The 13,896-nt window shown below is 35.9% G+C and overlaps 1 protein-coding gene and 1 long non-coding RNA gene across 3 annotated transcripts in view; one reads left to right on the top strand and one right to left on the bottom strand.

The window, feature by feature from the left end:
• LOC145816715 (60 kDa jasmonate-induced protein-like) overlaps nucleotides 1-13,896 on the bottom strand; it is a 92,429-nt gene that overhangs the window by 48,107 nt on the left and 30,426 nt on the right. The window lies entirely within an intron of this gene.
• LOC145816689 (uncharacterized) lies at nucleotides 11,314-11,978 on the top strand. The gene is made up of 3 exons (XR_014358772.1): nucleotides 11,314-11,451; nucleotides 11,521-11,722; nucleotides 11,866-11,978. It is a non-coding gene; the product is annotated as an uncharacterized LOC145816689 (long non-coding RNA).

The raw sequence follows: 13,896 nt of genomic DNA on the forward strand, positions 1-13,896 counted from the left end.
GTGGCGGGTGGTAGGTGGTAGCAAGTGGGTGGTAGTGGTGGTGGGTGGTGGTAGCAGGTGGGTAGCGGGTGGGTGGTGGTGGTAGGTGGGTGGCGAGTGGGTGGTGGGTGATGGTGGTGGGTGGTGGTAGCGGGTGGGTGGCAGGTGGCTGGTGGTGATGGGTGGTTGGTTGTGGCAGGTGGTGGATGGTGGTGGCAGGTGGGTGGTGAGTGGCGGTGGCAAGTAGGTGGCGGGTGGTGGTAGCGGGCAGTGGGTGGTGGCGAGTGGATGGCAGGTGGTTGGTGGCTGGTGGTGGTGGCAGGTGGGTGGTGAGTGGTGGTGGCAGGTGGTGGTGGGGGTGGGTGGTGGTGGCGGAAGACGGTGGTAGAAAATGGTGGCGGGTGATAGCTAGTGTTGGGTGGTAAAAAAAAAAAAAAAAACTAAAAACTCAAAGCGGAAACACATTTTTTATGTTTTCATTTTTTGGCCAAATTTATAAATTGAGATCACTGATTTATAAATCAAAAATTTTACCAAATAAGTTTTTATTTGAATTTTTTTAATTTTTATAAATATAAACAGAAAATTGAAAACGTAAGTGTTATCAAACGGCACATTACTATTTGTTAACAATTGAGATCACAATTTACTAGCTTTTGCATTTTTATATGGCGTTTATTTTAAATATTTACATCAAACTATGCAACAACCAGCAAAAGATGTGAATATTGGTGTTATTCAATTTTGAAAAATACTACACATTATCACATGATTCAACCACAACATGAGTGGCATTTGTCTCATTCAGCACAGAAAAATTATGATTCGATAAAGAGCCCTTTATGCGTATGAGATAAGGGCCAACTACAATGATACCCAGTAGTGAGAGAAAAATATTCAAAACAATATTCAGAAAATATAACGTGTGAATCACAATTATTTTAGGGTAACTGACAAAACAAGAAGTTTGAATTTACACCACCCATTTAACTTTAGAGATAAATTTTATAAAATGTAGATTGTCTTAGGCCCGTGGACCTGTCACGTGTCTTATTTTGATAATTTGTTCCGTTGATTTTTTTGGTCTCAGTGGGTGAATCATCCATAAAAAATAACAAATTAATCTGATAATTGTAATTATATGAATTTATCACATTGGTATATAAAAAAATAGATAACAAACATAATTTTGAAAATAAACCATTCAATTTTTTTAAAAACAAATGTGATTATCGAATTAATTTAATTTTTTTTATAAATAACCTAACACAGTGAGACCCAAAAAAATCAACGAAAAAAAAAAAAAAAAAAAAAAAAAAAAAAAAAGCCAATGGTGAGAGCACGGGACATAATTGGACCGTCCAGTCCCTTTTAAGGGACCGAAAGAAGCTTTGGTTAATTTTATAATACATTTTTATTCCACTTATCTTTTTTCGGGCCCACTATGACAATAATTGAGCTTCCAACAACCATTCATTTCTTTGAAGATGAAAACAAAAAGGGAATAAATATGAAAGGCTGAGAAATCAGGAGGTTAAGAGCATCTTCAATAATTTTTGTTATAATTGTTGAAAATGGTTATAAAATTTTGGATAAAATCAGAATTTTTTCTTAAGTTCGGTCTATTTTTTAGGTGGGCCCCGAGTGTCGATTTACTCGGGTCAAAGTGGTAACGCGTTCTATGCCGCATTGTGATTCACGTGGTATATTTGGTTGTTCAAAACCATTACCGAGTGAATGGGAAATTGAAGCCAAAGTGTGCTCCATGGAAATGGAGTTTTGGTGGAAATTCCTTAAGGTTGTAAATTGGCTTGTCCCACATTGATTTGGTAGGAAGTTTTGAAAGGGTTTATAAGGCTTAGGGTGAGATACTTGGGGTGTGCCCCAAGGGGTACCCAAGTGTTTTAGAGGGAGAGGTTATGGGCAAAATGGGTTAGACCCATTGGACCCAAAAATCACCACGCGCGCGCGCCGCCGCCGCCGTCCATCGGGTTGGGCTTCTAATCTTTTTGGGCCAAAAACATTTGAATTTAATTTTATTTTTTGGTAAAATAAAATCCAGAATTCAAATTAAACTGATTTGGATTTTCTGTACATCCAAACAGGGCCCTTCCCGTTTTCAAACAGAAATAAACTGTTTTGGAATTAGTGCACACCCAAACAGGGCCTTTCCCGTAATTGCTATCTGTTTGAATTGTTGAATCTGTTTGAATTCAAAACCCAACAGGTATCATACCTGTTCAATTCAAAACCAACAGCCACCTTCACATCTATAAATAGGACCACCCTCATTTGATGTTTTCATTCAGAAATTTCGTATTTCACTTCTGCTATTTATATTCTTCATCTTGCTGCATTTTATTTCCAAAAGAAAGAGTGTAAACACTTAGTGTGTTCGTAAGGCAAACAATTTGTAGTGCTGCTATTGTTTGTGGTAGATCATTTCATCCTGGGAGATAGACATCCAAATTCTGAAAGCACCGTGGAGAGGACGAATCTGTCTTAAGGACACAGTGTTAAACACTGGACTTGATCAGAAAAGTTATTCAAATAAATTAACCAAGTAAGTTGTTTAATTTTATTCTGTTTTTTATTTGTTTATTTAATCAGATTTTGGTTTTGTTTTTGTAACAAAATAAAATCTGTGGTTTTATTTATTTATTATTATTTCGAGTTTGATTTTTGTAATCAAACAAATTCTCTCCTTTTATCTATTTCTTTTATTCTTGTTGTTGTTTTGTACACAACATAATTTAATCTATTTAAATACAGTGAAGATTGTCCAACAATAATATCATTGTTATTCTTATAATTTAGTAATGAATAGTATTATTTTATCAAATTATAATAATAATGTTTCAATATTTACTTACTATTTTAACAAATCTCAACTAACTTTCTTTCTAACTTTATAAGTGTTGCTTAGATATATGTTTTGTTGGGTGGGAGGGAGGATGGGAGGGAAGAAAACGGTTGAGATTCGGTGAATTGACACATTTGGTAGCTGCCAAAGCTGGTGCCAAATTTGGCAACAGATAGATTTGGTGAGTTGGCACATTTGGCAGCTGCCAAATTTGACAACAGATTTGACTGCTGTTAAATTTGACAGCTACTATAACATATCATTGGACATGTTATTTTTGCCCAAGTTACCATATTATGACTTTAGCAACTGTTTTAAATTGGAGAAGCTCTAAGAAATTAATATAAGAAGACATTCATCAAAATTAGAAAAAATTAGATTCCAATAAGAATAACTTAAGTTTTTATAACAACTTGTCTATATTTTCTCTCTTCACCCTTTGCTTTTCAATTTTTCTCTCTCCTCATTATCCGGTGGTGTGTGTGCAGGTCGTGAAACAGCTTGGAGAAACTCCGACGACTCTCCAAAAATCACGTCGGAGCCGTAATCGGACTTAGACTAGGGCCGCAAAAAACAAATTGACATGGAAAAATAGCCTGGGAATAAAGCTCAATTACTGAATTGTGAGAAGTATCACTTTTATGCTTATCAATATCCACAGACATATTAAACAATTTAACAACATCAAAACAGATTAATCTATATAATAAGGCAAGAGGGATTTTGAAAATGTCTTAAAATGTATGTGTAAATCAAAGTACAAAATATGCAGCGGATAAAATGTTTAGATCATACCTTTTTGATGATAAAACCTCGTGGATAAATCACGTGCTTCCAGAAACTGATAACCAACCCAGCAGTGAAGTGATATCACAGATTGAATATCACCCACACAAATCACAGTACAAATGACTTGATCGTTATTTTGGGAGAGAGTCAGTGGGTTCGTTTGGTTTGAATTTCTGAAAAAAATTTGGGAAATTTTCTCTACAAATAAGTTTTTAAAAATAATCAAACCAAACAAATTTTCCCAAAAAAATTTCTCAAAACTTGTAAACCAAACAAGTTTTCCAAACAAATCTCTCTCTCACACACATCAAATCAATCACTTTTTCCAAAACTCTCTCTCAAAATAATTTTCTAAAACATCTTTTGAAAAAAACCAAACCAAACAACTTTTCGTACTTTTTATCTCTAAAACACATCTCTCAAACACAAACCAAACATACCCAGTATCTTGAAAAAAAAACAAACATACGTTGTTTTTCCACTTAATCACCCATATCCCATATATCAGATATATAATCTATTTATCTCATTTATCCATTTGTTAAATGAGATAATATCTGATATCTATATCATCTATCCATATCATGATATGATAGATATATATCCTGAGTGGCTATCCAAATAGGTTTGAATTCAAATTCAAAACCCATTTGGATGAGGTTCAAAAGGTTCTAAGGGTCATGCCACATGGGCGCCCAATTTCTAACATCTCCCACTCGGACATGAGTTGGCATGACACTGCCACGTCTCAATCTCAATCTCAATCTCAATCTCCCCAAAAATAAACAATCTCATACTAGCCACTGCACCGTGCGACTGCTGAGAACACCTGCATGTGGGAGCTCTATACTAGAAACTCAAAATGAGCCAGCATAGAGACATCAACCCAAAAAGAAAAGAAATAGTGTCTCATATACCCCAGACCCATCTAATTACACCGGTCCAAAAAACATCTCTAATCCCTCAAAAAAAGAGCATGTTTGACCCTCTCAATTCTTGCAATATATTCACACTCAATTCGCCTCTCATACAGAGCGATATGAGTTGCCGACAGTGAATATACAACAGTGGTGTAATACTAGATGATCTTCCCTTTGCACTCATGCCATTTAGTTTAGGATTGACCGCTTTCCCAGTGATGTCCCTTAAGGCCGAATCATGCATGACCGCAGGCAACATACCAAAGTAGCAGAACATCAACCCCTTACCTTATGACATAGTCAAAAGTCACAAAAGGGTACATAAATGAAAGTCATATCAATAATGACACGTAAGACTCACACGGTGAGGAAGCAGGGATCCATTCTCTCACCTCATTACTCGGTCGCCAAGCACATATAGTATGAATACATGCTACGGTGGAGTAACTCTTCCATAAAGAGTGATGTCATACTCGATACACCGTACAGATATTAATCTAGTCGCTTTCTAGCGCCTAACCCAAATTCTCTATTTGCTCGCCTTCTAGGCGCCAAATGAGATCTCGCATCTGGCTAATCATAACAGGCACAACATGGAAAGTGGGTACTATCATCCATGTTTGGTCCTTAACACGACCTCATCTTGGTTGTAACCAAGGCGACATGCATAGTGGATTATTTAAGCCTCTCTTGGCTCCAAATAAAAATAAGCCACTAGTCTCAACCTTGCTCGCTCCTAAGCGCCAAGGGCGATTGCTCGTGTGAGTGAGCCAATCTTGCCTGCTGACATCATCATTTGCTAATCATTATGACACAAACCATAATAGTGTCAAACATCCCATCATCTCAAAATAAGTGATCAATTTTTAAAAAATGACCACAGCTTACGCAATTATAGATTCCAAACATAAGCCTTATTAGCACCTCTTGCGATAAGTATATACAACAGAATCCACCATGTGCGCCTCACATGAAATGATTTAAGATCACTACCTCTTGCGCAATAACCTCTCTAAAGATATTTTGGTGACCAATTTGCGTTCATTCTTAATGCGCCCAACTAGCGCAGATGCGCCCAACTAGCGCATTGAATTTTACAAGGAGCAAATTAATATGCTTCTAGTAAAGCATTTTATCCACAGTCTAATGAGCAAGGTCAATGTCTAAACAACTCAGTTAACCATTTATCAAAGATAACACTTATCATGCCGAATAAGCCCACATAGCGTACCTTAGGCTCCCACAACAAAGAAAAGATCAAGGAATATAGGTCATCTGTTTCTCCCAAAGACAATCTGAGGATTCACTCAATAGCTAAGGCTCTGGCTTTTACCGATAAGTAAGTCAATGGGTTTGCAATTTTGCATCTAGAATCATTCTAGGATATTCCTTATGTAAGTCATCGAAGACAAACCGAGAATTTTCCTAAAATAATCCCTAAGGATCGTACATCCGAGCATATGAATTACATCACCCATGTCCATCATATCTAAAATGGAGGACTGCCCACCCTAGGTGGCGACAACCTTATAAATTCCTGGCTCATAATGACTAAGTAAGGAAAAAACTTCTTTTGGACCATTGATCATGCCTCAGTGGTCTTCATCGATCATCGTTGGCCTATCATGGCTTGACGAAATCTAAGAACCACTGTTTGGATAACTACTTTAGGCTGTAAAAGATTTATTGGAACTAGCAACCTTTTTGCGCTCCTAACTTTTCACCATAAAAGCAGAAGGTAAATTCTTACGGATCTACTTATCCAATTCTCTAATGAAAAATCGGGTCACAATGTCCACAAATCAATGTTCCGAACTTATGTCAATCATAGCCTAAGTCAAAATAACCTCACTCCCCAGGAGGAAGTCTTCTCATGGTCTACACTTTCCTCAATGGTGCGACCATTCGGTATCTAGCGAGCCTTATGCCTCAACAATGACTATCCAAATTACACATAACTTTATAACAGTTTTGCGTCATAATGGAAAGTCAACCAAATTATAAAAATGGTTAATCCTCAAAGACTTTGTCTTAAACTGCGCAACATTGATTCACTTTCTAAAAACAGGGGACTAGAGCCTTTGGCATTATCCTAGGCTCTTTATCATCTTGCGGAGCAATCATGAATGTTTCCCTCTCAATCACCCAGTGATGACGTGGAAAATTTTCACATTTGCTACCACGCAACTAAGAATGTAGAGTATTTTGCTCTAATGGAGTAATCCATTAGTAGGCACATCGCTCCCACTGTCCCTAGGATATTAGAAATTTCTTTCCATTCTCAACTAGGCTACATAGAGCGCTATGCTTGGAATTCTCCATCTTATAGAGTTCCAAAAACTCTATTCACGTCACCTTTACTAATAAAACTTTATGTGACTTAGTTACACTACCACAAAGCTGCTTACCTATATGCACATGACCCGGAGGGTTTGCATGACTGCATACAATAATGCACCACACGACCCTTTATGTTTACAAGACAGCATACAATAATGCGCTATAGAACCCTAGGTCTGAACTTCGCAATCTTATGAGAAGTAAAATAAAGATAAGTTGCTTAACGGTTACAGATCGCCCATAGATGGCTCTCCGCTAACCCATTACTCAAATGGAGTGTAAAATTTGATATGGAGGGCACTTAGTTAGGGATATAGGCAACAAACTAGTGCAATTTCCAATTGGGAAACATTTTGCGCCATTATCCACCTATCATTAACAATATTCAATTCCTTATCTCTACTACACAATTGTGTTGTTGAGTACTAGGAATAATCAATTTTCTAAGCACCCATCTCTCTTCACAGAGTTTTCTAAAAAATAACTCAAATAGATACTCGCCACCTTGTTCAAAACTAAAAGCATGAAAGCTGTTATCTAATTGATCTCAACCTCATATGTGCAATGTCAAAAATCATCTCAAAACTTTTGACTTATGGGAAATCAAATAGTCTTGACTCTGATGCGTATCGTAATCTATAAATGTGTCGAGATTGAGGTTTAGCTATCATACCCTCACACATATCTAGTCACAAATATCATAGTGGACTAAATGCGCCAATACAAATGACCTTCTACGGCTTTCCTACTTACTTGTGCACACCCATTGCGAACAAAGTTACACATTCACATGAGAGCAGGATGTCATAAGCGAGTGGGCTCGAGAAGGCCTACTCAAACCATCGTGTCATCATCTCATTAATGTGATTAAGTATAATAAGCCACTGGTTCATGACCAATGTCATAAACTAATTCCAATCATCTTAATGTGTGAGTTCTCAAAGACAAGTTTTAAAGGTTTAGGCCCAACTAGGTAATGACTCACGACAAAGTCATATTCACTAGATCATAAAAGGGATGTCATGGAGATATCAAGTGCGCCTAAGTCGCAAATTTAACTAGTAAGTGTTAATCCCCTGCACCTTCAAGTCAATTTTATTCTCCATACACTTTACTGCATCTAGTTGAAAGATGACGATACTCATCTTGCCATATCTATTTCTCGCTTCATAGTTACTTGGAATTAATTCTACTATCCACAAGAAGGAGAGAATAAGCTATCAACTATGACAGCTCCAAAGTAACTTAAGCGCGAATTTAGGCTAAAGAGTCTAATTCAACACAATGCTCTCACAAGTGATGCGTCAAATTCTTAGAGTCATAACAACCTTGTCGGCCTTGACCTTTTCATCACTATGCCGCAACGTTTGCGCTTAGTGTTAAACGTTATTAAAAAAAAGGTTAGCCTAGCTAAGGAATTATACAAAGAAGCCCCTCCTCATGTCTCACACTCAAGTGTGGAAACAGTAAGTGTCCAGACTTAGACAAGTTGGCAATGCTAATAGATTTTGCAGCCACTAAGTGCTAATCTTTTCACTTAGTGTTAATAGATTTTGCAGCTACTAAGCGCTAATCTTTTCACTTAGTGTTAATAGATTTTGCAGCTTCTAAGCGCTAATCTTTTAACTTCACGTGATATTTCAACACACACTATTATAGTGCATGAAATTTTGCTCCATCCAACTCCCAATAATTGGGTAGAGAGCAAAACACTGCTCATACTGGCTACTTGTCTTACACTTAATGACTAATTTATTTAAACTCGCATTTCTAGGATGACGTGACTCTTGAATGTTACTTCATCCAATGATGTAACATTATTTACAAATCAAATTACAAAGTCAATCCGCGCAGCTCATTAGTCAAGATCATATACTGATCTATTGAGGGCTTACTAATTTCATAACTCCAAAACTCGCCAACCAAAACTACGTAGTATGCCGCTAACCATAGCGCACACATTAGTTTTTATTGTGCCAAACAAGGCACCAAAACCACGGCGACTTTGAGTCATGTTTCCTTACTTTGGCTCAATTAAGGTTTGACCTAAAGTCTCCAAGACTTTTGCTCATCTAAAGAATGGGATTAGTTTGTTCATATTTGAACATCTCTACTAAGTCTAGGTCAATCAAATTAACTTCCATAAGTTAAATCAATTTAGAGAGAAATTCGCATTGGGATTAATTTGATTAGCATAATATAATTTTGCCGCAAAAAACTAAATTAAATAGTGACAATATTACACAAGTCGCAAGATCGAAAATCCGCTATGCTCGTAATCATCTCTTGCGCCACAGGTGACAATTATCCAAAATTTAATTTAATTTATGCGCAAAATATTGGTTTTCGGGAGTTAATCTACAAAGATTTCTCTCAACCGAATAACCTCCCACTGACTATGGCATATACAAACCATGATAAATTCCATACAATAGCATTTTAATGTAAATTTACAAATAACTCATGCTATATTCATTTAATAATGGAATTTTAATAAATAAATAAATAAATAATCATGCTCCTCTAATTACAACATATTACAAACTCTAAAAAAAATATGCTGTATTAAATATTTAAATTATGCCATAACAGAAAGTACATCATCCTGAAATTTTTGAAATTTTCTGGTATTTTCTGGAATTTTTTGGAATTTTAAATAACTAATAAACACACACAAAACCAGAAATAAATATTCCAGAATCTCATAAAATGCTATAACTATACCAGTAAATAGTAAACTATATCAATAGTCTACAATAAAAAATTCAGCCCCAGAAATTTAATCATGCAACACCAGATGCATTTTAAAGCATAAAACATGAATTATTAACACAGAAAAAATATTTTATATTTTCGTAAAATTTTCAAAAATTTTACAGAATGTAGAAAAATTAATTTTGAGTCTAACGGTACTAACCATGCTTAAAACAAAGCTATAACGAATAAATTATGGCCAATTAACGCAATTTAGAATTAAAAACAAACAAATAGAGCCTTAGAGCCAAGCCAGGCGGGAAAAACGGCTCGGCTCGGCTTGGCACCGCTCAGCGCAACTCGGCGTGAGTCGGCTCAATGCGGCGCGGCGCAGCACCGGCTCGGAGCGGCTCGATGCACGGCTCAAACGCGGCTCGGCGCTCGGCTCCAGCACGCGGCGCGCGTGCGAGGCGCGGACGGCGTGCGCGTGGACAGCGCCGCTGACGCGCGCGTGATGGCGCGTGCAGGCGCGTCTGGCGCGTGTGGGCGCGTGGCAGCGCGTGGGCGCGCGTGGCTGTGGTGTGGTGGCGCGTGCATACCACGCGCCACCTTCCAGGGTACTAACTGGTCCGATTTTTACATTGCCGGACTCCTTTTTTCAAAATAAAACCGTTTATGGTATGAAAAAAGACATTAATGAACATAAAAAAATATTTATGCTCTTAATCTAATAAAAGTAGATTTTTTTTTTCTCCTTTACAAACATTCATGTTTATAATGTAAACATACACATGTAAAAATATACACATGATTAAAAAGAAACACGAAAATATCCATCAATGGCTCTAATACCAATGTAAATCAAAGTACAAAATATGCAGCGGATAAAATGTTTAGATCATACCTTTTTGATGATAGAACCTCGTGGATAAATCACGTGCTTCCAGAAACTGATAAACCAACCCAACAGTGAAGTGATATCACAGATTGAATATCACCCACACAAATCACAGTACAAATGACTTGATCGTTATTTTGGGAGAGAGTCAGTATCTTGAAAAAAAAAAACAAACATACGTTGTTTTTCCACTTAATCACCCATATCCCATATATCAGATATATAATCTATTTATCTCATTTATCCATTTGTTAAATGAGATAATATCTGATATCTATATCATCTATCCATATCATGATATGATAGATATATATCCTGAGTGGCTATCCAAATAGGTTTGAATTCAAATTCAAAACCCATTTGGATGAGGTTCAAAAGGTTCTAAGGTTCATGCCACATGGGCGCCCAATTTCTAACAGTATGTGAGATACATTTCAATTCAACGGTTGAGATGAGTTGTTTTTAACCATGGAGGGCTGAGATATTTTGTGACATTTTCACATTCCCGCCCAAAACAATCCCTCTCTTGCTCTCTCTGCAACGTGCCACCCACCCACCCACGACAAACCCAAACAATATGCACTTCTCATTGAAGGCTGAGATACTGTGTGACATTTGCACTTCTCTCTTCTCAGGTGTCAATCTCTCTCTCCTTAGATATCTCTCTCTCTTCCTCTCTCTCCCCCTCCTTTCCACTGCTGCTCCGCTTCCACCGTTGCGCCGCCTCCGAACTCCACCGACAGCAACTCTTCATCTTTTCTCCCTCCCAGATCTCAGATCTCAGATCTTCTCTCTTCTCCGATCTCCACCGACAGCAACTCCTTCTGCCTCTCGAACCCGGCTTGCAAGGTAAGATTTCTGCCTCTCCCATTCTCTCTGTGTCGAGCTGTGTTTTGGTTAAGATTGTGTCAGGAGCATTCTCTGGTGCCTTTGCAACTGCGCTGACCAACCCTGTGGAAGTTCTGAAGGTATTTAGATTCAAAAGCTTTTCTAAACATCTAAAATCTTTGTCTTACTTAACGCTCTTCTTTTTTCAGGTGCGGTTGCAGATGAATCCAAACTTGAGAAGAGGAGCAATAGGGGAAATGAGAAAAATTGCTTCAGAAGAGGGAATAACGGCTCTCTGGAATGGGGTTGGCCCTGATTAGTTTAGCAGAGGGAATAGCAGCTTGCAACATATGATGAATCCAAGCGGGTCAAGTTCTAAGCATGCTATTTTTCACTTTGAATATCCACGACGTAATTTCCAAAGTTTCTGATTAGTTTAGCTCTTATTTAATTTGTAGTCTAAAATGGGTTTAGGCTTCCCATTTTGCTTTTCTTTGTATCTGCTATATTTTATTTATTTTTCTAATATTTTTTCATCTATTCCTCTGTTGCAGGTTTTGATAAGGTGGATCTCATGTATGGCTTCTAGCTGTTCCACTTCTCCTTATTATCTATTAAGTAGTGCACATTGAATTTTATTGAGTTTTAGTTTTCTCGAAACAAGTACCGTTTAAGCAAAACCCTAAGGTTGTGTTTGGATCTATGATAATTTTATAATGTTTTCATGTATAATTGTTAATTTTTCATCTACAACATGTTTCTTTGCTAGAACAAGTTTCTTGCTCTTTTGTACCAATGAAATACATCTAATCAATTGCTTCTCTTATAATATGGGCTCTCTTTACTCATCTTCTTATAATATGTTCCACTTCTCCTTATTATCTATTAATTTTTCTATAATTTGGAAAAATTACAAATTAGTGAGTTTTTAAATATTTTGTGAAGTTATCACCTATTTACTCATCTTCTTACTATACATTTTCTTTTGTATATATAGGTCCAATGTCTACGATAGATAAATGTTGGTGTTCTGATCTGTGATGAGTAGGACCCAAATTTTGGTCTTACATTCACATTTGGAAAGTTTTTTTATAAGATTTGACTTTAATTTATTTTTTATTTTTTAAAATTACAGATGATTGGTTGGTGTGTATTGTTTGTTGTTTTGTTTTAATTAAATTATTTTAGAATTGAAGAGCACTGGTGTGCATTGTTTGGTTAATTTTATTTTATTATATTTGTAGAACATTAGTTTATCATTTTAATTTTAATGAACATTATAAATTTTATACGTTTATTCCTTAATTTGCATTAAGATTAGGGAGAGTTGTTATTTTTAATTGAATTCTGTAGAGGGTATGATACATATAAATTACAAATATATTTCAATCCCAATATTAATTATACCGTGCCTTTAGGCACGGATATACAGTAGTATATATATATTATGAAAATAAAATGAAAAAGATTAAAATAATTTTTTTTAATTTTTATTAGAAATGAGTGAGAGAGAGAGAGAGCACATCAATGAGGGAGAGAGAGAGTGTCAGAGGGAATTTTGTATTTTTCTTTTTTAACTAATCTAAGTCACAAATTTTTAGTGTAGTGACGTGACCCAATTTAGACTGTGCCTCTGGAGGGAAAATGTTGGAGAGGATCTGAACTCATTTAGCCAAGCCATGAAGAAAGAGAAGGGGGGAAACCACATTGTCCCATGGCAGAGTAGTTAGAAAAAGATGTGAAAATCACATGTATTTTTATTTTTATTTTTTATTAGTTTTATATATATCATTAAACATACATTTTTATTTTTAACACATCATTGTACACTCTAAATTAATAAATTTTTAACACATAAATTAGGCCCTATTTGGAAAGTTGGCTATTTCAGTAGGCTATTTTAGTTTTTAGCTATTTTAGTAGGTTAAAATTTTTGTGTTTGGGAAGATGGTTAGAATTTTTTGTAGTTGGATGTATTGTTTGTGACAGAAAAAGTAAAATGATTATGGATTTGATATGACATTTTGTCTTATTAATTATTTTAGTCTATTTTATCTTTTTGTGAATTTTAAACTAAAAAATCAAGTTTTAACCTTTGTCAAACAAGACCTCATATTTATGTTATACGACACATTAACACCCAAATTTAGTCACTTCATTATGGTGCTCTAAGTGTTCTATTTTGCTTTTTTATCTATTCATTTATACATCATTTTTTTTTTAATTTTATTTTGTTTATGTATGCATTTATTTCATAGATTTTTCATGAACACCTGCAATAAAATGCCAAATAAAGGAATTACAAATAATTTGTCTTGCATCTAATCAAAGTGGCGCAGCGGAAGCGTGGTGGGCCCATAACCCAGGCTCTGATAATTTATTTGTTTTGTTGTTGGTTTTTATTTTTTTTGACAAACATACAAAATCAACCCTGGCTTTTACTTTCTGATAAAATAATAGAAAATCACTCTCTCACATATAAACGTATAAAATATTATTTTGTTGTTAGTTTTTATTCTTTTGACAAACATACAAAATCAATTTTGGGTTTTATCTTTTGATAAATAGGAAATCACTATCTCTCA

The sequence above is a fragment of the Camellia sinensis genome, unplaced genomic scaffold, assembly GCF_055761805.1.
Source record: "Camellia sinensis isolate YWXY unplaced genomic scaffold, ASM5576180v1 Unanchor4, whole genome shotgun sequence".
Taxonomy (NCBI): Eukaryota; Viridiplantae; Streptophyta; class Magnoliopsida; order Ericales; family Theaceae; genus Camellia; species Camellia sinensis.